The 24,209-nt window shown below is 43.6% G+C and overlaps 1 long non-coding RNA gene across 1 annotated transcript; it reads right to left on the bottom strand.

The window, feature by feature from the left end:
• Positions 1-10,657: 10,657 nt before the first annotated feature.
• LOC115598039 lies at positions 10,658-16,736 on the bottom strand. The gene is made up of 3 exons (XR_003987342.1): positions 16,725-16,736; positions 13,773-13,778; positions 10,658-11,336 (listed from the first exon to the last, which is right to left on the bottom strand). It is a non-coding gene; the product is annotated as an uncharacterized LOC115598039 (long non-coding RNA).
• Between the last annotated feature and the right edge of the window lie 7,473 nt (positions 16,737-24,209).

Below are 24,209 nucleotides of genomic sequence, written 5' to 3'. Positions count from 1 at the left end.
ATCTTGCTCCAGCAAGCATTCCAAGTTCCACCAGCCTTCTTCTCAGGTCATGCCTTCTCCAAAGTCCTCACTTAGGAATTTTAAGTAGCAATTCAGGAGTGTTTTAAGAAGTAGGTACCTCTGGAGACCAGCAGTGCCGCAGTATCTTCATAGACCTAGTAAAGCCACCTCTAACTTTCTGTATCTCTTTCTTCCTGCTTAAGTGCTTCTAATCACTATATGTCATCCAACAGCTTCCCATGAAATGTGTGTACACACCACTTATTAAAGGCTGGCAAACACAGATAAGTTAGTCCATGCTATGAGGCATGACATGATGTATGGCTCAAAGGAATGCCTCTCCCCACTTCTCTTTCTTCGTAGCTATGCCACTCCTGCTTTTATCTATTTGAGGTAGAATAACTCAGCCTACCTTAGGACCTGCTGCAGGTCACTTGGTGGTCTGTTAAAAGATGCCCTGGTTTTGTTACAGATTTCCTACATGATCTCTAGCAAATCCCTGGCAATATAATGATGCTGAATTTATCATAGTGTAATAGGGGCTGGGATTGGTTTCTGGAGGTCAAGTCCAGCTCCATAATCACAGCAGATCCAGCTTCATCAGGATATTCAGGATCTTGTCCAGCCTGTGGCTTCTAAACCTTGGAGTAGTCTCTCTTTTTTGGTTTAAAATGGGAGTAAAGCTACGCCTGCCCCTATCTTCTGGCATCCTGTTGTATACATTACTTAAACCATTGATTGACTCTTGCTTTGCACCCAGCACTTACACGGCCAATTGAGGTTAATAATGCTGGGAAAGGCCCTAATTAGATTGAATATAAGAGTTTGGCTGTTAATTATCCATATGGCCTTGAAGGCCTGGACAGCCAAGGGTCTGCTACAGGATAAACGACAGGATGATAGGTACAAACACCTAAGCTCTGAAGATAAGGATTCTGACAAATAAGCTCTAGTAAGCTTGTCTATGGTTAAGAAGTTTCTGTCTCGTATATATGATTCTCAGAGCTGTGGATTGTATTTTGTGGGTTTCTAACCTTAAAAAGATAATGAAAGACAGCTGGAAAACAAAAAAATCAATCACATCAGGACTAGTACTTTGTCTCTTTCTAAACACTGGATGGTCCAGATCAAAAAGCATGATTTCACCTAGGTGAAATTTTCCCAGCCAATGGTCCTCAGTGCTGGGAGCCTGCCTCCAGGAGAAGTTGAGGAATGGCAGCCAAGGGTTGCTGCAGAGCCCAGTACTGTGCAGAAGCAATAACACCCACCCGTGGTTCCTCTGCTAAATGCAGACACACGGGAAACAAATCTGCCTTCTGCAATCTAGAAGAGAAACTGTACCATTTCCAAAACAGTCCAGAACAGCTTTAAAGCAAGATGACAGTCCTGGAAAATTGCTCCAGATAAACTATTTTATCTGCAGTTGGGCTATGCAGATATACACCAACTTCACACCTTCATGCCTTTCTTTCATTTGTGCACCCACAGCTGCTAAACACACCTCAGGGTCGTCTTCAGATGGGCTATATGGACAGTGCTATATGCTGGTTCCTTACCTTCCCTGGACCAGGACTTCCCCAACACACACTCCTGCAGCGAGCTTCACGTATAGGTCATACTCATTGCACTGCTGTTCCTTGGAAATCCAATAATCAGCACTAACCTTTTACTTTCATTCTGGAAATAGGACATACAGGTCACAAAACAAACCCTGGAGTCTGTCAATCAGAAAAGGTAATTCTTTGGCAAGAAAAAGGACAGGGTGAGGGCCTGGGGCTGGTTTCTGTTATCATTGCTGGCTGCTAGCATGAGCTCTAATTAATGCTGGAAGGACTAAACTCAGGCTAGCTGATGTGGATGGGGCTTTGCCCAATCCAGCCAGATCCTAGAAGCAGGCTCTTAGGGCCCATAGAAAATGTGTTTATACCTCCATCTTCCAACTTTCAGAAAGCACGACAGTTTTGGCCAAGTGTGAACTTGCCTCTTTGCTCCAGGAGTGGAGTTCAAGGAATACCTGGTTTGCAGCCTGCAGCATGGATGAAGATACACAATCATTGTTGCCATGTCACACGTAGAGAATAGAAGGAAGAAGGATCTTTTAATTTTTCATCCTCCACTTTCTCTTACACCACCCAGCAGCTTCATCAGCAGCCTGGACACAAAGTTTGCCACTGCAGACCCTCATGGACTGTTCTGCTTGGAGAAATTAAATCTCTCCATGAATTCCTGCACTGTGCATGTCTCTCACAAAAAATAATTCATCTTCTCTGAAGAAAACAAAACAAGCCAACACCTTCCCCAGTCATGAGAAGGTGAGTTCAGACATGACACTGAGTGGCTGAAATGAGCCACTGAGCTCACTGCACGTGCTCACTGCATAAAAGGCAATATACAGGTGCAACATTACCCACTACCCAAGGTGGAATTTTTCAGCATTTACACAAAACAAAGCTGGGAAGCAAAGAACAGGATGAAGAAGCCAAAATGATGAAGGGAGAAAAACACCAAAGCTTTGGTCAACATCAAAACCAAACAAAATGGAAATCTCCAGACAGACCCATTAAAGTCAAGAAGGAAAGAAGCATGAATCAAAGAGGCTGTCACTGTCTGGGCTGGTTATTAAACAGACAACACATACTCTCTATTAACCCTGTTCCCTTCCCAGAAGGGGAAAGGAAAGAAAAGGGGAAAGACATATGGGTCAGAAAAAAAAACTTAAATTGGCTTTAATAAAAAATAGCAATGAAAAGGTGGAATAAGATTACTGGACAAGTAATGAAATATATATAAATATATATAAAATCAAGGTCTCCCAATGAGGATCACATCACTACGGATGCTGCAGGGCAGACACTGGGGAAGTCTCAGACTGGACACAGTGGTAGATGGGAACTGGATTCAGGAACACATAAAGGCAGAAGAGAGTCCTCCTTGCATTCTGGCCATGGAAAAAGAGAGTTCAACCATTGTCATCCCTCAGCTTTATATTGAGCATGACATGTATGGGATGGAATACTTAGTTGGTCAGTTTGGGGTTATCTGTACTGTCCGCACCTCCCCGCAGGTGCAACCTGATTACGGCCTTCCACTTTTGGCACTCCAATATGGCACATAAGAAATTTAACAGTGACCTTGGTTTCTATAGGAACAAGTATAAGCAAGAGCCTTTCTGCATACCATTCATAATAGTAATATTAATTAGTAGTTAATAGTAATCATAATATTACCTTAGTCGTAACTATAACCATCAAGCATTTTCAATTCTAGGAGCAGATGCTGTTTAAAAAACATGCTGTTAATTTCAGAAAGTGCAGTCACATAGAAGAGACTTAACTGAAAAGTAAAATTATTGAAAGGAAAATTGATTCTCCCCTAGCTCAAGCCAAGACAGAGAATCAGGATGAAATCTTCAACTCAGAACAAGTTGAGAAACAAGAGACAAAAAGAGACTCAAGAAATGCCCAAGAAAGTTTTGAAAAAGAGGCATTCTCATGAGAGAAATATTATCTTAAAAAAAAGTATCTTGGAGTAATATTTACGTTTAAAAAAAAAAGTCAGTGTTGCCTTACCAAAAAGAGACTGAACTCTGATTTCAGTATCACAGAAGCCCTCATCTAAGGCTGTTTACTTGCCATCTGGATTTGAAAGCTATCAACCAAGTTTTCCATTGTGTTTGGTTTTGATTTCAACATTGTACCTGGAACATGCAGCTCATGTTTTCATGTTTTTCTAAGAACCATGAGGGTTAGAAACTTAAGTTTTTAATGTGAGAAAATTGAGATTTCCTATGCAATATCTTTCTTCCAGGAGCTGGGATTTTAAGAAAAAAAATGTATACTCCTTAGACTTCTGAAAAACCTTAAGCCTTGGTAACCATTGCAATATACCACTAAAATGATGTACATTTCTGCTCCACACATAAGTGTCTTACTTGTACAATTAAGCCTCTCTTCCTAAGATTTTAGTGCAGTGTTTACTGAAACAGTGTACTAAAATTAATGATTTTAACTTCTTCACAGAATTTCCATTAAAGTGTCACTTGGATGGCTCAAAAAGCAAGTATCATTGATGTCATAAACAACATTTGTTCTTGGATGTGATCAAGACATTGTTTTGTGGAGCAGTAATGCTCCTAAGACCATCACAAACCCACATGGTGCCTGTGAGTGTCAGATTTTATGTTCTCATCTCAAAGTAAACTCAGAGAAGTGGAAAATCACAAGTAGACATGGAGCCCCTTAATGATTTCATCATAAGCTTAGAAGACTCCTGTGCTGTGTTTGTTCTGGCAAACAAATGAAATATCTAAGCCTCATGAAAATGCAAGTGTTGGAGCATGTAAATAAATGATGAAGCAAGTTCTCCCACCCTAGAAGAGTCCTGTCTCTTTTTATCCTGTGGATATTCACATAAAGATGCACACTAGCATATGCTTATCTTCCAATGTATGCCAATTTGTATGCCCCCAAACTCACACCAACTTTTGAAATATTTCTTCTCACCTGAACCAGGTTTACCATGCCAGGTGTCTTGCTGCTTTGAATCACCCTTACAAGTCAGCCAGCCTTTCAAGATGCACCTCTCCACCCAGGGGTTTTGGTGCTGTGAGACAATTGATTACAGCTCTGCTACAAAAGCAGGATTCTTCCAGGCTAAGAAGCTGTTCTGATGATAGCTGAAGATATACGTTACTGAGATGTAAGTTTCTAGTGAAAATCTGTACAGCAACAGTGCTTCAGTCAAAATGCAGCCTATTTCAGCTAAAAGTGGAACTCAGTTCACAGCTGCTGCAGCACTGGAGCCAGTTCTCATTCATGCTAAAGATCCTTTACACTGCCCAGGAGAAAGACAGGACACTTCATACAGCACCAGCATTCATTCGCACCCAATTTAAAATCCCTGCATGCTGGAATGAGAATCGGACTCCTCACCCAAAGGAGGGAGCTTAGTGGGGGGGAAGAGAATTCTTCGCAGATGAGATCTCTAAGCCAGCTGTTCAGTTCTGGTGGTTTGCTCCTCAGTGAGATGGAGCTCGCTGCGTATGGCAGAAAGCATAGGCAGAGCTCCTGGCTTGCCCTGGCAATTCTTCCTAACCCAGCACTCCCGAGAAAGAAACCAATGCCCCAGGGGCATCTTGCAAAATACCTAGAGCTGCCTCACGCAGTCTCTTCTTGCAAGCAGGGACATAGATGACCAATCTGTACTTAAAGCTGCTCTATCTTGGGGCAGTCCTTGGTTTGATGGAATGCTACTGTCCAGTGCAGCCAGAGATGGTTGTGACCACAGCAGGGATAATGGTGCAGAATGGGCTTGTCTCCCCAGGCTAGGGTAATGTTTATGGTCTGCTAATTCCAGCCAGGATCAGAAGGAAGCCATTTTGAAAAAATAAGAAAACAATAACTAAAAAAAAAAAGTGACTGAACTGCATCCCAAGTTTCCTGGGGTACAATTATTTTCTGGTAACCGCCTGGATTTTAAGGAATTTCTTTCTTCTCTTTGGCGGCCCTACATGCGTGACTCATTTTCCAATAGACAGTGCACACAACCCTTGTGTATCCAGCAGGGGAAAGATCCTAGGCCTAAGAATAAGGAACGTGCCAGGCAGGTCTCTGGACTCCAGAGATATACTTCCACTCCCCTCTCTCTATGCTGCAGAAACTTCTGCGGAGAAGGTCCTTTGCTCTGCTCTGACAGACCAGCTGAGGACAAAGATGGAAATTACACCATTCTTGAGGCTGCTTTTTAAGACCCTCCATGAAAGGACATTAATTTCTTTCCCAAGTAACCTAGACCACCAGGTTGCTATCCTCACCCTTGGAAACATTTTTCTGATGCCAAACACTGATGCCCTTTGCTGTGATTTAATACAGCTTTTCTTCAGCTAGCATGAACACAGAGGACACACTACCCTTCTGCAGCTGACCTCACATGTTTGGAGATTGCTATAACCTCTTAAGTGGTCTCTTCCTTAAACTAACCAGCCTTCCAGTTCCCTCTGTCTTCCTTTGAAGATCATGCTTTCTAGACACAAGCTCTTACCCATTGCCCCTATCCTGTGACTGCGCATCAATGCTCAGCATAAAGAAAGCTGAAGGGACCCTGCCCCCCAAAGGCAACCTGCAGGACTCCAAGGAAGAATCAAAACAGTGAAAAACAAGCCTAGGTCTGAACCAGACCCTTTTCAGAAGACAAGAAAATGCAATAAAAACTCCCACAGCACTGAGTTGTATTGGCCACAGCTACAGCCAAATGTGGCCATCATCATTTCCAGACAAGAAGGCAAGGAGAAGAGGAAGCTGGTCTAAGGGGTGCAGTTGCACAGCTAACACACACTGTTCTGGAGTTACAAGTGTTTTTTTAAATATCAGGCTAGTGCTGCTTTTTGAGGTATGGACTGCAAGTACTGCTGGCAAGTAGGTCCTCTGTTGAAGTGGCTCTAAAGCAGGACAAAGAAACTAGATCTGATGAGATGTAACCACTTTGACCACAGAAAAGTGGTGTATAAATATAGTGGTGTACAAATATAGAGGAGACTGAACAAACTGAGAGTATTTGCAAAGATGAGGCAGTTCAATCTCCACTCCTGGTGGAGCTGAGACTATTATTCTTCAGATTCATCTCCTCCAAGATGCCCTGGGATCACCACAAAGGGAAGAACTGTTCCTTTGCTTGTATCTCAGAGGCTTCAGGTGAACCAGGGCTTCCTCAGACTTTCAGCACAGGCAGGAAAGAGAAGGGAAGCACAGAAGAAGAACAAGACATTGAACTGGCCCCTAAAAAAGGGAGTGCAGTAATTTTTCCAAACTCACTGTAGTGTTCAGACTGTTTATTCAAACTAATGTTGTAGTTATCAGCTTCACTTGTTCAGTGAACTAAACCAATTACTCTCCTTTTCTTCCAAGTTTGGAAGACTTGTCTCCTCAGCAAAGCAGAAATGTGGGAGGATAGAAAACATGCTTATGAAAGTGCCAGGTAAGAGCAGGGAAAGGAAACAAGCATTGGAAAGGAGGGAAGTGGACAGAATAGGCCAGAATCACATTGTTTGAGGTACTTAATGCTTCAATCCTGTAATTAAACAGGAAAAGTGATATCACTAGTGATTACAAACTCCAGTTAGTAAAAAACTAAACCTAATGCATGTGCCAACTCCATTTCTTGAACCGTGAGTCACAGATGCAAGCGGAAGTGCCATGTTCTTCTGGCAGCAATGCTAGTGCTTTAGGCAGACCCCATCAAAACTTGTTATTCATCAGCAAGACTGTCAAAACCATCAGAAAACTGATGCCACTGCCACCAGATTTCCACCTGCTCACTGTATTTACCAGGAGTAACCAGCCTCAATATTCTCAGCATCAGTATTCCCCCTTTTATAAGAAACCTGCAATGAAGGGGTCAAACTCATGCAAGCACTGAAAGAATAATGCTTTTTTTGTTTGATTGGTTTGTTGGTTTTGTTTGCTTGGGTTTTTTTTTTTGGTTTTTGTTAAAGACAGAGCAAGCATCAAGTTTCTCTTACAATAAATGCTGGGATGCAATGGGGACTTCTTTTGCCACGTTGGCCATTGCTTTCTCACCCTCTGACTAGTGTGAAGAATGGGAGCTCTCTGGTGGCAAAATGTGAATTTGCAAATGTGGACTTCTTCAGTGACCCTACTGCTTTTCGCTGAAGGCACAAGAGAGTAACAGAGACCCAGTCGTGTGCTGACCTCCCCTAGAGCACAGAGAGCAGTGGGATGTAACAATGGACAAGATGCCTTTTAGTGCAAGGGTTGCCTGTATCAGAGCCTGGCACAATTCTTAGCCTGCAGCTTGCTCCTCAAAACTCTGCATCCCTTTCTTTACCCTGAGGCAGGCAAGCTCTGCTGCATCACACCTTCACATAACAGGATGTACTTGCACTTGGTTACATGACCAAAGCAACAGCATTCAGCCAGATGAGTGTTTTCTAGAGACTTGCTGTGGCTCCATTCCAAAGAAAATGGGAAACGGGAGATGCTAGTGAGAGAATAGGAAAGCTCATGGGATGTATCATGGAATGTCTCTCAGACGAGACCTTATTGCTCCTTCTAACTACCTGAAAGGAGACTGTAGTGAGATGGGTGTTGGTTTCTTCTCCAAAGGAACAATAGGACAACATGAAATGGCCTCAAATTGTGCCTGGTGAAGTTCAGATTGGATATCAGGAAAAATTTCTCCATCAAAAGCCTGGTCAAGCACTGCAACAGGCTGCCCAGGAAGTGGTTGAATCATAATCCCTGGCGGTATTTAAAAGACATGCAGATGTGCTGCTTAGGGACATGCTACAGTGGTGGACTTGGGTTGATGGTTGGACTTGATGATCTTAAAGGTCTTTTCCAACCTACATGATTCTATGGGAAGCCAACAGCAGAATGAAAAGAAAGTGCATGAAATTGGTCTGCTTGGAGAAAAATCAGCCACTAACCTGCCAGACAACAAGAGAAATACCTCAATCCTCACCATCCAAGTTTCAGAAGACACCAAAACAGAAGCAAGACCCAGCCAAAAATGAGGACAATTGTGTGAGAAACAGCATGGACTTCTCTGACTTTCACAAGACCATGGGCCTCCACTTTTCTCTACCTGATTTTTGTCACTGCATTCCTAGGGAATAGACAAGCTCAAATGTCTAGTAGCCCTCAAATAGTTGGAATCTCAGGGGATCTAAAGGAGCCAAACCATCTCATCACATATAGACAGCTCACATATAAGGCTACTCCTTATGGTGCACTTTGACAACTAGTTCTTAGCTGTGTGCCTCTGCTCCTCTCTGCTTGAAGATCAGCAGATCCACAATCTGGACACATCTGGGCATATCTCATACCTCCAAGGAACTTGGAAAAGAGAGACAGCAGTGACATGTCACCAAGCCTTTCTGGCATATGCTCTGAGCCAAAAGCCACAGCAGGCAGATGGTAGATGCTCAGGAAACCTTGGAGAGCTGTTCTTACCTCCTGGCCCAGGGCAGAAGCCTCCTGCCCAGCTGCCCTTCCAGAAGGTACAGTGAACACTAAGAGCCTTTGTGGGTTCAAATGGTGAATGACTCCAAATCAGGAAGGATGAAAACAGAGACATGATGTCAAATACAAGGCTTTCCTGTCTGCATATTGGAGGCTGGCAAACCATCAGGAGCTGATCTCCTGTTGCCAGCTCACTGCCTTTATCTGTTCTTCCCTAGGCATGTGCTGTCAGGAAGAGGACATCAGGCTAGACAGACCTCTGATCTGACCTAGGACAGCTCTAAGGGGAGCGGAGCTGTCACGACTCAGGCCCTAGCAAAGCCTTGGGCAATTCCCTCTGCAGCTCCCTAATGCTCCTTCCAGGAAACTGTACCACATTCCATGAACAACCTGGAGCTGGCCAAGTTTGTCAGTTTAAGCCTCTCTGCAAGAGATAGTCACAGCGGCTGGGGAGAAACAAGTGCACCAGGTAGGTAGAGAAAGCCACAGAAGGGTTTAGCGCTGCGGAAGATTAAAAAAAAAAAACAACAAAACAAAACAAAACAAAACAAAACAAAAAAAAACCACCAAAAAACAAACAAACAAAAAAACAAAAAAACAAAAGAACCCCCCCCCCCAAAAAAAAACAAACAAACCCCAAAACAAACAAAAAAAAAACCAAAACCAAACCAAAACAAAAACCCAAAGGGTTGGAAACTACTGTTTTGTAGCTGGTGGAGAAAACCAGGATTATTCTCTGGCAAGTTCTTTGTATGCCACCAGATGGTGCCCTGCCTCCAGTCACCAGCAGGCAGCTGTCCTGGCAGCGAACTACAGCTCTTCCACTCCACCTTCGTGTGGTGGTCACTGTCCTCAAAACTGCAGGTAGAGGGAGACCTCCACTCTAAACTGGGGCAAGACTGACTAGAATGTAGGACCTAGAGAACCAGGAAAGGAGGGTAAATCAATCGTTTGCCCGGAGGCAAGACCCCTGGAGCTGGAGTGATGGTCAGAAGTACCTTTTTGAACGCTACAAGAGCAAAATATCATATGCTGGAAGAAAGACTTCTGTGATGGGGGATCTGATGGAGAAAGCACTGTCCAGGAGTTGTCTTTAGGTAACAATCAAGCCTTTTAAATCAGAAGTATCAACCCTAGGGAAGGATTGCAAGGCAGCCTGCACAAGGAAAAAGTTGCTCTGGCAGGCCGGACTCAGCCCCTACACCACTGACTGATTCGGCGACCAGCAGGAGGTGATAACAGCGAAAAACCCAGTTAAGCCCAGGGGCTCAGGGTGAGATGGTTCGGGTACAGGGCGATTCGGGAGCATCTCAGAACTCTCCGTGCAGCAGCCCAGAACCGCCGGAAGGAACCCAGAAGTTCGCTTGCTCAGCCAATCAGGCGCGGAGAGGGGCGTGTCCAGGCAGCCGCGGGGGGGTTTAAACCCCCCTAAGGACCGCGGCGAACAGGGATGGCAAACAGGGAGGGGCTGGGGCTGGGGCTGGGGCTGGGGCTGGGGCTGGGGCTGGGGCTGGGGCTGGGGCTGGGGCTGGGGCTGGGGCTGGGGCTGGGGCTGGGGCTGGGGCTGGGGCTGGGGCTGGGGCTGGGGCTGGGGCTGGGGCTGGGGCTGGTTTAGTCCTGTTCACCCCCCCAGAGCGGCTGAGGCAAGTGCTATGGTAGTGAGTAGGGTTGGGTTTAGGGAGTGGGATGTGAGGAAAAGAATAGTCATTGGGGGGAATTTTATTACTGTTGACAAGAGTATAGCTGTTGTTAGGGGGGAGCCTTGCAGGGCTTCGGGGAATCAGAAGTGGAAGGGCACTAAGCCAAGTTTTATTGCAATTGCTGTGGTCAGTAGCAGGGATGATGTGGGGTGGTTTAGTTGAGTGATGTCTCATTGTCCTGTGTGTCAGGCATTAATTATGCTTGAGAATAGCAGTAGGGTGGAGGCAGCAGCTTGGACGAGGAAGTATTTGATCGCTGCTTCGATGGCTCGAGGGTGGTGGGACTTTGAAATAAGCGGGATGATGGCTAGGGTGTTGATTTCAAGTCCGGCCCAGGCCGACATTTAATGGCTACTTGAAATGGTGATGGTTGTTCCTAATATAAGGCTCAAGGAGAATGTTAGTTTAGCGTAGGGGTTCATTAATAAGGGAAGGGGTTGAACCATCATTTTCGGGGTATGGGCCCGATAGCTTATTTAGCTGACCTTATTAGGAAATAATATAAGGGAAGTATGAAGAGTTTTGATCTCTTTTGTCTGGGTTCAACTCCCACTTTTCTAATGCAGAGTGTTAGGAAATGAGAGGGTTGGTGTACCTCTATGTTCACTTTATCATAGTGACCCTTTAACATTCAGGCACATTTCCTTAGGTAAGGAGGCTGGGGCTGGGGCTGTTCACATGGGGAGGGAGAGCGGCAGGGAGCTGAGGAGCTGCAATGTAGTCAAGGAGTGATGGTGGCTACTCGGGGGAGGAAGACTGTGCTCTCAGCACCCACCAAAACGGATACTGGTACCCAGGCCACGGGCTGTGAGGAATGCCACAGTCTTGCACTGGCACCAGGAGGCATCTCCGGTTATGGCTGTGTGCGGTGTGAACAGGTTGGTGACCAGATCAGCATGGGGGCACAGCTCCAAGATGAAGTAGTGGAGCTCAGGGAAGAGGTAAGTATGTTAAGAAACATCAGAGAGAGTCAGAGGGAAATTCATAACTTTCATCAAATGATCTCTCCAAAACCAGAACAGGAAGTAACCCTCAGGGGAGCAGAGGATCCCATATCTTCTCATATGCAAGCCCCCCAGCCCTTCCACAGTAACCCACAGGAGGGTCAATGGGAACAGGTCACTGCTCGAAGTAAAAGAAAAAGCAAGTGTGTTCCTCTAGGAATTACACCACCTGCAGTGCCCTTGCAGAACAGGTATGGGGCTCTGCAGGAGGATCTGGTTGTGAGCAAGATCGAGGACTTACAAAAGCACCAACAAAGCTGACTCCTCAGGACAGCCATCGAAACTGACCCTGAAAAGAAAACTTGCTAGGTCATTGTAGTAGGTGACTCCCCATATGCAGACCAAACTCACTTCGTGGGGAGGGCTTCTGTCTCCCTGGTACGCAGGTAAAAGATGTTGTAGGCAAACTTTGCAGCCTTGTGAGTCCCTCAGATTATTACCCACTTCTGGTCTTTCTAGTGGGTAGTGATGATGTAATAATAAGAGGTGCACAATCAATTAAGAAATTTCCATTTCACTTGGGGCAAGTGGTGAAGGGCTCAGGAGCTCAAGTTGTGTTCTCCTCCACCTCTGACATCAGCAGTGACTGAAGGAACACATAGGAAGAGCCAAAAGTTCAATTCATGGCTCTGGGACTGGTGTTGTCACAACAGGGCTTTGGGTTCCATGATCATGACTTGGTATAATGTGTCTTTGTCAGAGAGAAAAGGATTATGGGCTAGGACTTGGCATGGCTCATTGATAGGGTTTTAAACTAGATTTGAAGGGGGAAGGGGTTAATAATCTCCTGCTTGCCGGTGACAGAAAGTGGGGCAGCACACCAAGGGCAGAGGGATGGAATGCTAGTAAGGGCTCTCAATTTTGTTGCCCTGAGGCAAGCCAGGGAGGATGCACCAGGGAGGATCAAGGGGCATCTAGGAATATGTGTTCCAAGCTTACAACACTGGACTTCAGGTGTGCAGACTTTGATCGCTTCAGGGATCTGCTGGCCAAAGTACTCTGGGACAAAGCCCTAGAGGGAAGGGGGGCCCAGAACAGCTGCTTAGTATTCAAGGATCACCTTCTCTGTGTCCAGGAGCAAAGCATACCAACAAAAGAGAGGAAAGAATGCTAGGAGACCTGCCTGAATGAACAAGGAGCTCCTCTACACACTATCACACAAAAAGAAACTAGAAGGGATGGAGAAAGGACAGCTAGAATGGGGGGCAAATAAGGAAGCTGTCCGAGCAGCAAAAGACCTGGTTAGAAAAGCCAAAGCTCAGCTAGAACCAAATCTAGCCAAGGAGATCAAGCGGAATAGCAAAAATTTCTATAGGTATATTAACCAAAAAAGAACAACTAGGGAAGGTGTGGGCCCCCTCAGAAAGGAAACAGGTAAATTAGTTACAAATTATATGGAAAAGGCTGAGGCTCTCAATGACTTCCTTACCTCAGTCTTCACTGGCAAGGGCTCTAGCCACACTCCTGAAGTCACAGATGACAATAGCAAGGATTGGAAGGAAGAACTGCCAATTGTAAGTGAAGATCAGGTTTGTTACCATCTGAAGAACCTGAAAGTGTACAAGGCTTTGGGACCTGATGGAATACAGCCACGGGTACTGAGGGAACTGGTGGATGTGGTTTCTAAATCGCTATTATATTCCAGAAGTTGTGTCAGTTTGGTGAAGTCCCCACCGACTGGAAAAGGGGAAACATAAGCCCCATTTTCAAAAAGGGAAAGAAGGAAGATTCAAGGAACTACAGGCTGGTTAGTTTCACCTCTGTGCCTTGTAAGATCATGGACCAGATCCTCCTGAAGGCACTGCTGGAGCAGAAGAATAATTAAGAAGTGACTGGATATAATCCACACAGCTTCAACAAGGACAAATCATGCCTGACAAATCTTGCGGCTTTCTATGAAAAGGTCACAACATCAATACACAAGGGAAGAGCAACCAGCATCATTCACCTGGACCTGAGCAAAGCCTTGGACACAATCCCACACAACATCTTGGTCTCCAAGCTGGTAAAACCTGAGTTTGACAGATGGACCACTTCATGGATTAAGAACTTGCTTGATGTCTGTCCGTGCCCAAGTAGCGGCCAGTGACAAGGCCCTCAAGGATCAGTGCTGGGACCAGTCCTGTTAACATCTGACATGCTGAAGGGAAGGGAGGCCATCCCGAGGGACCTTGACAGGCTGGAGAGGTGGGCCCATGCCAACCTCATGAAGTTCAGCAAGACCAGGTGCAAGGTCCTGCATCTGGGTCAGGGCAATCCCAAGCACTGATATAGGCAGGGCAGTGACTGGCTTGAGAGCAGCCCTGAGGAAAAGGACTGGGGGTATTGGTGGATGAGAAGTTCAACATGAGCTGTCAGTGTACACTTGCAGCCCAGAAAGCCAACAGGGTCCTTGGCTGCATCAAGAGAAGCATGGCCAGCAGGTCAAGGGAGGTGATTCTCCCCCTCTACTCTGCTCTTGTGAGACCCCACCTGGAGTACTGTGTCCAGTTCTGGAGCCCGTGTTACAAGAAAGACATGGACATTCTGAAGTGTGTCCAGAGAAGGACCATGAGGATGCTCAGAGGGCTGGAGCACCTCTCCTATAAAGACAGAGTGAGAGAGTTGGGGTTATTCAGTCTGGAGAGAAGGCGGCTCTAAACATTGAGTGTTATCAGTCCTAGAAGCAGACACTGTCTGAGAAACTTGCTGTTAATTTCAGCAAGTGCAGCTACTTACAAGAGACTTAGCTGAAAGCAAAAGTACAAGACAGAAAATTACCTTTATCCTGGCCCAAACCAGGACAAGGGGCTTGCACTACCCTCTACCAAATCCTTCCCAGCTATCAGGCTGCTGTTGATGAGCACTGATCATGCTGACTAATATGGTCCCAGTGATTCCTTTTTCATTACCCCATGTATTTCTTATGGTTAAAGAGTAAGCAGATTAGGGTGGGGATTTTCCAGTCTATGACTGTACAGCACCTTGCACAATCAGTGATATGGGTGGTTGGACTAATTCACATACCACCTAATCTTACCTTCAGGAGCCCTCCTTATAATGAACTCACAATTTTAACCACCCTCATAACAAGAGCTAAATTCTCCCCATTCCTGAGACCTAAACCTAGACGGGCTCAACAAGTGATGACAGCCACAACAACAGGCAGTGCCCAAGCCAGAAGAGCCATTCTGCAGAAGCAACACACCACAAGGTTTCTTTGTTATTCTGATGCAGCTAAATGCAATCCCTACTGCAGAAAGAAACCCAAACCACAACAACAAAACAAAACAAAACAAAACAAAAACAACAAAGAAACCCACAAAAAACCACAAACAACCCGAAAAACCCAACAACAACCTGCTACAACCTTCCATACCTTCTATGTGGGTCACATAGAAGGTTATGTGGGTTAGAGAAGCGTTGTTTAATTTAATCAGAAAATAAAAGATTATCAATGGCATTGCAGGCAGATTTCAGCAGTGACGACTTCCACACTCAGAACAAAGCTCACATGAGCCACAAGTGTTTATTCTTTAAGAAATTTTAGCAGTTGTGCCACATTCGATGCAGTAGCTTTATCATCTTACATGTGCAGAGAAGAGATGGCCTTAAGGTTAGGGTGTTACCCTGTAAAGGCAGTAAAGACTTCATCACACTTACCACAGATTTCATGCCTGAGGCTGGGAGAGTCATGCAGCCTCTCTCAGCTCAGCCCTCTCTATAAAAGGAGCTGCACACACCAGCTTTCTCACAGCAAAAGCTCAGGAGCATAACCGAGCTAAATGCTGCAAAGCATTCAGGTAGTACAGCCAGAGATGATGCTTAAACCTTTACCCACTGCTTAAGAAGAGGCTTCAGTGGGCTAAACGTGAGCCTCCCTTCTTAGACTGAAGGGTATTTAAGATCTAATTCACAAGCATACAGGGAAACCAACATCATTCTAAGTTTTGCTCATTGCCTATTTTGAAGATTCAAAGAAGAGTCAGGCAGTGTCTAGTCCTTAAGCTGATTCTGGGGCAGGATGGATTTCATTCTCATCATTCAAAGTACTTCAGTCAGGCACTTCAGTGCCAATAAAAGCAAAAGGGAAAAAAGGGGAAAAAAATAGGCCAGGTAAGAAAGCATCTTGATGGCATTCTTGCATATTTAAACTAATATGGGGCTGTTTCATTCCTGAGCTGTCTTCTTTTATTTCCTCCTTAGTCCTTCTAGTGGCAAAAATGCCCAAGGAGTAATGAAGCACCTTCCCCAGTTACACTCAATGCAGAATGGTTCTGATGAAACTGATCAAATTAACCAGGTTTTACAGCAGCAAGCAGGGTTAGATTCTGGTCTAGTTGTGAATAGCCACCAGAGGTTTTACTGTACAGAAATTAATAAGACCACAAGCTGCAATTGTGGAAGTTTAAATTAAAAGAAAAAATAAATATTATAAGTTTGGGCATTCATCCTTAGCAATTTAGGACTGTATTATCATTATCATTATCATTGTGCAATCCCACCTCTAATACTGTGTCCTCAATTACTGTGTAATTCTGGAGTCCTCAACCAAAGAAGGACACAGAGCTTCTTGAATGTGTCCAGAGGAGAGCCACTAAAATGATCAGAGGGCTGAAGCACCTCCCCAGTGAAGACAGGTTGATGATGTTGGGGTTGCTCAGGCTAGAGAAGAGAAGGCTCCAAGATGACATTATAGCAACTTTATAATACCTAAAGGGAAGGCCTACAAGAAAGCTGTGGTAGGGCTTTTTACACAGTTGTGTAGCAAAAGGACAAGGGAAAATGGTTTAAAACTTGAAGAGGGGAGATTTAGGCTAGACATTAGGAAAAAACTATTTCCTGTGAGAGTGGTGAGACATGGAAACAGCTTGCCTAAGGAAGTTGTGGCTGCCCCCTCCCTGGAAGTGGTCTAGTGGAAGGTGTCCCTGCCCATGCATGGGTACTGGAACTTAAGGTCCTTAAGGTCCCTTCCAACCCAAACCATTTGATGATTCTGTGCCTCCTGAAAAAATAGCACGGATTTATAAGAAATATCCAGCTCTGATCACTAAATCTAACACTGCATTACAGAATCATCGAATGGTTTGGGTGTCATCAGCAAACTTGCTAAGGGTGCACTCAATCCCACTGTCCATATCTCCAACAAAGATGTTAAATAGTGCCAGTCTCAGTAATGATCCCTGAAGGACACCACTCATCACTGCTCTCCGTTTGGACATCAAACTATTGACTACTACTCTTTGAGTGAGACCATCCAGCCAAGTCCTTATCCACCAAGTGGCCCATCCATCATATCCATATCCTTCTGATTTTGAGACCAGGATGTCATATGGGACAGTGTCAAATGATAAATCATCTCTCTGTACTCAGTGACTGTCAGACCACACCTAGAGTATTGTGTTCAGTTTTGGACCCCACTCTACAAAAAGGATACGGACAGGCTGCAGAGGGTCCAGAGAAGAGCCACAAGGATAATCTTGCTCCCTGCTCCCAAGAGCCCCATAACAGTATGAGGAAGGATATGTCTCATCTTCTTTGTTGCATCAACTAGCTTCTTTTAAAAACACAATGCAGATAAATTTCTTAGGTATATATCAAAGACAGCTGGTCTCCTTCCTTTTAAAGATAGAATAAAACAAGTATGTGGAATGACTTTTCAAAGGGATTTTTATAATTTAACAGTTTCAACTTGCTAAACAGATCAAGTTCCTTCAGCTTCTACTTTGATCTTCCATCAATCTAGTTTATACATGTAGGCTGATAGAAGATGAAAAACACATGTATTTCACAAAAAATATGCCACGTATAAATTAGTTAATGGGAGAAACTTTTCCCCTAGTGCCACCTTAAAATGTTTAAGTGTCTCTATGGGCAGAGAAATGCAATGTATGTGAGCTACCAAACTTGCTGAATAGGAAAGTTCAAAAGCAGAGGCTTCATATGCCATTGTTTTCTATTACTGGAAATTGAATTTTCCCAGTTAGGGAACTGTTGGGAAGACCGTTTGTAACAAGAACAAAATAGCCAAGGAGATGGAAAAGTCCCATTAAGAGAGACAATTTGAAAGCAGATGTCAAAAACTGCCTTTATAGTCAGTATTGGTTAAGCAAAGCTGGTGTGGTCAACAGGGTGCTGCTTTTGACAGAAGGGAGCAGTGATGCTTGTACTTATGATACTCTTCATCCGACTGGTACATCTGGGCAGTGCCTTGGAGAAGGATTGCTTAGCAGGGTGGAGCAGTATTGCTTAACAGCTCCAGAACAACAAAGAAAGCAGTTTTGTTTGTTTTTTTTTACCTCATCTGATGCCTAAAAATGAATTAAAAGTTCATTTTGTATCACTCAAGATTTCCATCTGTTCTTACAATATGACTCGGTGCAGAGTGAAGAGCAAGGGCAAACCTCCTCTACTGCAATGGATGTATGAAATTATTTGAATTAGGAGAATAAATTTGGTTTCAGAAATATCTATGTTTTCCTCTGAAAGCTTTTTTGGTGCAGGAAAGGATTTTCTGTCTCCAGTTTAGCTAAAATGGACAGACTAGCAGCGAGGACCTGGATTGCTAAGGTGTGACTTCAGCACAAGTGCATGTGTGTTTCAGTAATTTATGCATAATAATAAAGAGTAGGCAATTTTAAAAGAAAAAAAAATAATCATTGTGTGCAATGCTAAACACCACAAAAGCAAATTAAATCAGGCAAAATGTAAGGGAGTTTGTAACAGTACCTACAATAGTAACTATTTTTTTCCAGTGTTAGATGCAAAGATACCTGAGCTATCAAAACCACTTTTCTAGTTATGAAGTCACTGAAAATGTAACTGACTAAGAAATGTGATTTGTTCCCTTCTCCTGCTTTGATATGATATACAAAGAACTTCTGAAATAAATCTTTTAAATCACCTAAAATCTTTTAGTGACAGACAGAATTAAACTACTGGCCTAGAAACCACAGACAACCCAGCAATCTTCAAGCAGTTTTTATAGCTTGCAGTTCACCAAATGCCAATTGTGGAAAATCTCCTTCCTGTCTGTCACTCAGGTTGCTAACACTGGCATCCTTTTATGGACTCTTATTCCTTCGCAGTTGCTGCTTTTTTTCCTCAAAAGAACAGAAATCCCTCCAAAAATTTCACAAGTGACATATGCTATATTTTCAGGAAGCACTGGGGAACAATCCTGCCTTGCTTGAAATAACATTTATTTTCCAGGTCTGGCAGTCAAACTTTGCATCCTAGTGGACATCAGTCAGTGTTTTGTGTGTTTGGTCTGTCATCCTGACTGTGCAATACTTTTGTTACATGGTGAGAGTTCTTCTCTCATGTGCATTAAGGTTTTTAGCCTTGATGGTATTTTTTTTAACTATGAATTCCCACATGCTGTCTTGGACTGTTATTGCCCAGCTTGTGATTCCGTTTCTACAAAATCTTATTAAGCTGGCTCACTGAGAGGAGGAATATAGTTAGAGCAGTGAGCTGGATAATATTTTGTTTGTTTAGTACTAGCCTGCAGGCAGAAAAAGATCTCATCTTCTCTCATGTGCTGCCACTGCTTCTGTAAGCTTGTGGGTTTTGCAGTGAAGTGCCCTGTTTCCCCTTGGCAAAGCTTTCCCTGGTCAGCTTCATCTCTTCACATTAGTTATTCCTCTGCCAGGGTCTGTGAAGACATGAAGGGGTTGGCCTCTGGAATAGATGCCACAAATCAGTCTGGCACTTCTTTCTAATTTTAATGGAGATGAGCTACTAGCTGTAATTTCTTGAATCTCTCAGAAAGTAGGGAGACCATAAATCTTAAAGCAACAAACATCCCCAAATCCTATGCTTTGAAGTGAATAGGAGCTCCTGGGTCATCAGCACTTTTGGGAAACAGACTGCTTAACTAGGTGTCTGTAGCCATTACACCCATTTATTTATTTATTTTAAAAATCTTCGGTCACATTGTTTAAAGAAAGTTGTAACAAAAAAATTGACCAGTGTGAGAGGCTGCTTTGCTGAACAGCCTCCCACAAAGCCCAGGAATACTGCAGCATCCAAACTCGGCACTCCTGTGCCAAGCCAGCTCTTTGGTTTTAAGGTTTATTTTATTTATTATTGTTGGTAGATTTAGTTTGGTGGAAGAGATGTTGAGTTTTGTTTTCAACTTCATTATGGGAAAAAACACCAAAATCAAAGGTCAGGTTTATTTTGTAAGCTGCTTCTATCAGGGCTTTGCTTTTCCTACCTTATAACTTCCCCTTTCAAAGTATACACACTTGGGTATGGGATATGATATTCTAAGCAATCATTATAAATATGTTTTTACAGAGTATAACATAACTAAAGGTGAGCAGTATATTATTATGTTCTCACAGGCACATCTCAGAGGTTCCCTTTCACCAGCAGAAAGCTTACATGGCTTCTGCTTCTGCTTTTACACCTTACTAAAATTCTACCTCATTTTTGTCTTACACTGAAAATTCAGTTCATCTCCATAGTCTCCTTAGATGAATAGTCCCTGTTTACTGCATTTGTTTACTGTAGGGGGTTGGATTAGATCACCTTTAGAGGTCCCTTCCAACCCAAATTATTCTATGATCTGATGAACAGTGGGTTAATGAGGAATGATGTGTGTTTTCACTTGAGTTGGAGACTTGAAGACTTTTTTTCTAGAACTATTGCTTTTTCCCCATTACATAAACTATGTAAACAATACAGGGAAACAGATGGAAAAAAAATACTAACTCTTGACAAATCCTTACAAGTCAGTTAGTGAGGAAAGGGAAGAAACATGAAGGTAATACTATGGCTTGCCATTTAATAATGATCATATTGTGGTGTTTTACCTCAGGGTAAACTCTTTAGCCCTTCTTGGGTGCTTCTTGAAGGGTGGCTCATCCCACAAGCAGCCTGCAGCAGCCTGGCTTGTTGGAGTAACAGCCCTCATGGCATGGGGTATGTGTTTTGATGGCACAGCTGCACTTCATCCACAGCACTTTAAAATCTCATTGTTAGAAGGTGCTTGTATTTTATACCAGCAGTTATTCTGTTGGAATAATCTTGCCCTGAACCTCTGGGAGGCTCACAGTCAGCTGGGAACTGCAAAAAAGTGTTTAAGAGCTGAACTACCGTACTAGAGGATGCAAGGGGCATTCCCTGTGCTGGGAATGTGGTGCTTCACTGTTGCTTGTAAGTTTGCAGCATTATTTGTGTGTTGGGTCCTTGGAAGGTTTAAACAGAAAGGTGAGCAACCTGAGTACCCTCCTTTTACCACACGGCCTAGACCTTCACTGTGTAGGGATGGTGACTGTGTTGTAATTTCTTCAGGATGGTGGTTCTCATGTCCAGAGGCTCCAAGGCTGTGTTTGTGTCCTGGAAAAAGACACTGGGCTGGCTTTATGGGCAAAGGCTCTGCCAGCTTGGGTCTCAGTAAAGCTCAGCCTTGGTGCCCTTGTGACCTGGCAGGTGCCATGGTTGTACCTGTGAAAAGGGCATTGGCACATCTCGGAGGTTCCCTTTCACCAGTACAAAGTTTACATGATTTCTGATTCTGCTTTTACACCTTACTAAAAACATTGTATATGAGATGGTATGCATGCCCTGGACTCCATTTCAGTATTCCATTCCTACTGCAGATTCTAGATTACCAGTATGCACTAAGTATCTTCCTTTTTTCACCTGTCACTTACTTTGCAGGACTTGCTCATTTACTGCCCTTCCACCCTTGTTAACACAGTTTTGTGCAAGTGGCTCATCTGCTACTCACAGCTGCTTTGGGCTCTTCTTTGATTAACCCTTGAGCAAGGCAAATCTGCCTCTGTTTATGCTCCAGCAAAGCCCACCCATGGTGCCTGAACTGTTTTTCTGCCACTACCAGTCTGGTCAAACTCCTTATCAAAGAATTGGAGGCTTACTTCTAAAATCTAAACCTGAATGTAAGTGGGTATTTCTCACAATGTTATATGCCTCTTGGTAACATCACATACTTATTCTGAAGGCAGCTTGGGTGGAACAGTGGGCTTCAGGACTTTTTGAGATTTTTTTCAGTCTTTTCATGTGGAGTTCTAATAGTTCTTTGCAGCATTGTATGCAACACTTTGCAGACGTGTGAACCTGAGTTTTTCTTCCATGCTCAGTTTCACTGCTGAAGAGTGTTTTAAACAGGAAAAATGGTTGCCACAAGACTGAGAGTAATATTTGCATTTTCTTCTTTTTTTTTCCCCCCTGTCCTTTGTTTCCTTGAATGTAATTACAAATGATAGAACTTGGTTTAAAAAAATTTCTGCAAGGTAGTAAATGCAAACATTTTAAATTTTTAATATAAATTCTGAATTCTGTTATATTCTTACATTAGTTTATTAGGAATAAAACAAGTTTAAAAATCTACCTTGATAATTATGGCAAACAAAAAATGAAAACAATTAGCTCAGGAAATAACATTAAATTGAAGTAAATGTACTTCCAAATACTTACAGTCTTCTCATAGGTATCAAAAGGACTTCATTTTTAAGCCTACAGGTGTCATCCATATCTTTTTCAAAAAATAAGACAATAGGTTGAGAAGCTGGGGAATAATTTCTGTTTGAATATTAGATTGAAAGTTCTCTGAAAAATAAAATTGAAGGAAAAGCAAAGAAAGAAAAAAATCTCAAAACAGAAAGTGTTTTAATTTGTAAATAATGAGAAGTGCTCCCTCTTGTATTCTCCAGGTTTTAAAGTCTAGACATCTGATACAAGATAATTTTATACTCTGATAATATCCATCTTCTAAAATATGAGCTGCTTTAACAGAAAAATGGCATCTGTGGGTTTTGCTTATCTACTAATCTGATGAGAGAAAAATGCACTTTCATGATGCAAGTGAAAGCAAGCTTCTTATTGTAAATGTAAATAGCCCCAGATCAAATAAGCAAAGCTGTTGTAACTTGGAGTTTCCTTTTTTTTTTTTCTTTGTTTATTTTTGTCCTGGGAAGAACAATACATTTACTACCACTTCTCCCATACCATTTAGGATTCTTCTTGTGCGACGCTAAGGTTTGTCTTCACTAGTGACAAAGGGGTGGTTTTGTGTCGGGGTAGTTAGCAAACTTGAGTCCTGAAATTCTGTGAAGTGGATTTGCCAAGGTTAGGTTCTTTGATGACTTCAGTAGGGTCACTTCAGAGTAAATCAGTGCCTCTGCTTTGTTATGACCTTGAGTTGGGCTCTGTGTGAGCACTCTGTGTGAGTGTGTTTACACTGTGAGAGACCTCCTGCCTGGCAAACAAGGGTAGATAGAGGAAGGTGTTTGGCTGCTGGTTTGTATGCCAGGCCTGGCAGAGGCAGCAGGCAGGACCCAGGTAGGGGCTAATGATGGGAAAAGAGACACTGTGGCCCAAAGGACCTTCCACAATTTTTCCTAATCGTAGAATTGCTCAGATATTGGGGTCCCTGATAGCAGAGATCAGAACTTGTTTGGGTTTACCTAGAAATGCTATAATTTGAGCTTGACTTGCAGGGTTGGCATCACCTAACAGATAATGTGCATTTCCCAGTGGTTCAGATGTCTAGGACCCTTTCCCACAAAGCATTCAGCCATTGCTTAATTGTATATGGTTCCTTACACAGCTGCCACATGTCAGAATTTAAACTGGGTCTGTCAAGGTTGACACAAATGGCTGGGAAGCCATTGGCAGAAACCCAGACTGACCTTGCACACGTAGGCTGGCTGCATCAGTGTCAGGGTTTAACGCTGGCCCAGCAATTAAACCGAATGACAGATGCTCTCTTTTAACCCCCCTCCTCTCCCTGATAAAGGAAGGAGAAAGAATAAGGGAGAGAGACTCGTGGGTTGGTAACTAAACTGCACAGCTTTAATGAAACAGTAATGATAAAAAGAAAAATTACTAAATATATGCAAATATATAAGAGAATGATACCATGTTTCTTCTCCCCCCTCCCACCCCCCACCCTTTTCCCCCAATAACTCTCACGGCACCACTGAGGCTGCAGGGCAGCCCTGGGAAAGTCCAGGCTGGACTCCTGGGGTCAGCAGCAGTCGGGAGCTGGAGGCAGGAACACACAGATATGGGCTGGAATGGATCAGGACCACAGGCAGACAAATGGACAGAATGCTCCCAGGATGCTGAAGCAAACAGGGACAGGTGAAGAAGAGGAGAAAGGGAAGGAAAAGGGTTGACCCTTGTGATCCCTCAAATTTATACTGAGTATGTCGTGTATGGGGTGGAATACTCTGGTCAATTTTAGTCATTTATCTTGTCTGCTCCTTCCCAAAGGAGGGCTGCAGGTGTGACCTCTTTACTCCTTTTCTCCTTCTGGAGGGCAAAATGTTCCTCAGAACCTAGCAGCATCCTTGGTTCTGCACACCAGTCTCTGGCTGTAACTCTAAACATTGAGTGTTATCAGTCCCAGAAGCAGACACTGACTGAGCAACTTGCTGTTAATTTCAGCAAGTACAGCTACTTACAAGAGGCTTCGCTGAAAGCAAAATTACAAGACAGAAAATTACCCTTTTCCTGGCCCAAACTGGGACAATGAGGTTAAGGATGGCATTAGGCAGAGGATAATAAAGACT

Source organism: Calypte anna, chromosome 3, assembly GCF_003957555.1.
Source record: "Calypte anna isolate BGI_N300 chromosome 3, bCalAnn1_v1.p, whole genome shotgun sequence".
Taxonomy (NCBI): domain Eukaryota; kingdom Metazoa; phylum Chordata; class Aves; order Apodiformes; family Trochilidae; genus Calypte; species Calypte anna.
This window is presented reverse-complemented; position numbering and strand designations above follow the sequence as displayed.